This window comes from Octopus sinensis, linkage group LG10 (assembly GCF_006345805.1).
Source record: "Octopus sinensis linkage group LG10, ASM634580v1, whole genome shotgun sequence".
Lineage (NCBI taxonomy): Eukaryota > Metazoa > Mollusca > Cephalopoda > Octopoda > Octopodidae > Octopus > Octopus sinensis.
In genome coordinates this window covers 38,275,463-38,275,991 of record NC_043006.1, presented here as the reverse complement: position 1 = coordinate 38,275,991, position 529 = coordinate 38,275,463, and the positions used below count along the sequence as shown (strand labels likewise).

At 35.2% G+C, this 529-nt stretch overlaps 1 protein-coding gene across 1 annotated transcript in view; it reads left to right on the top strand.

Annotated features, from left to right (window-relative positions):
• The first annotated feature begins 225 nt into the window (after positions 1-225).
• Positions 226-529, top strand: part of LOC115216740 (chaoptin) — a 69,292-nt gene continuing 68,988 nt past the window's right edge. The window contains exon 1 of the mRNA XM_029786289.2: positions 226-340. The gene's annotated coding sequence lies outside the window, so the exon portion shown is untranslated. The remainder of the gene's footprint in view (positions 341-529) is intronic.

The window sequence follows — 529 nt, the reverse complement described above, 5'->3', positions numbered from 1 at the left end:
GTAAAGGCTGAAGAAAGAATACAAACTCGTATAACTAGACAAACAAACGAAAACCACACGCTCTCGCCCTTACGTATTTATATATGTATGTGTGTGTGTGTGTGTGTGTGTGTGTGTGTGTGTGGTGTGTGTGTGTGTGTGTGTGTGTTGTAGGCAAGTGGAGGCCAGGGGTGACTTAGCCACACCCTGAAAAACTTTGCAGCCCGCCCCTTCTAGCATTTATTATACAATAAATACGCTCCGTAAAACATTACTATTGCGAAAATATGAGACTCTATTAAGATTAATTAAGCCGCACCAGAAGTTATTAGTCTGTCTGCAAATCCGTGTACCTCTGTCTGTATGTATATATATATATATCTATTTATATATTTCTATGAATGTATATCTATCTATCTATCTATCTATTTTTATTTTTATTTATTTTTTTTTTTTAAACCTTCAAAAGAAAGCTCTACCTTGTAATTTGTTCTATCTGTGTCAGCCCTGTGTGGCTAATAAAGAACATATCTATCTACTATCTATCTAT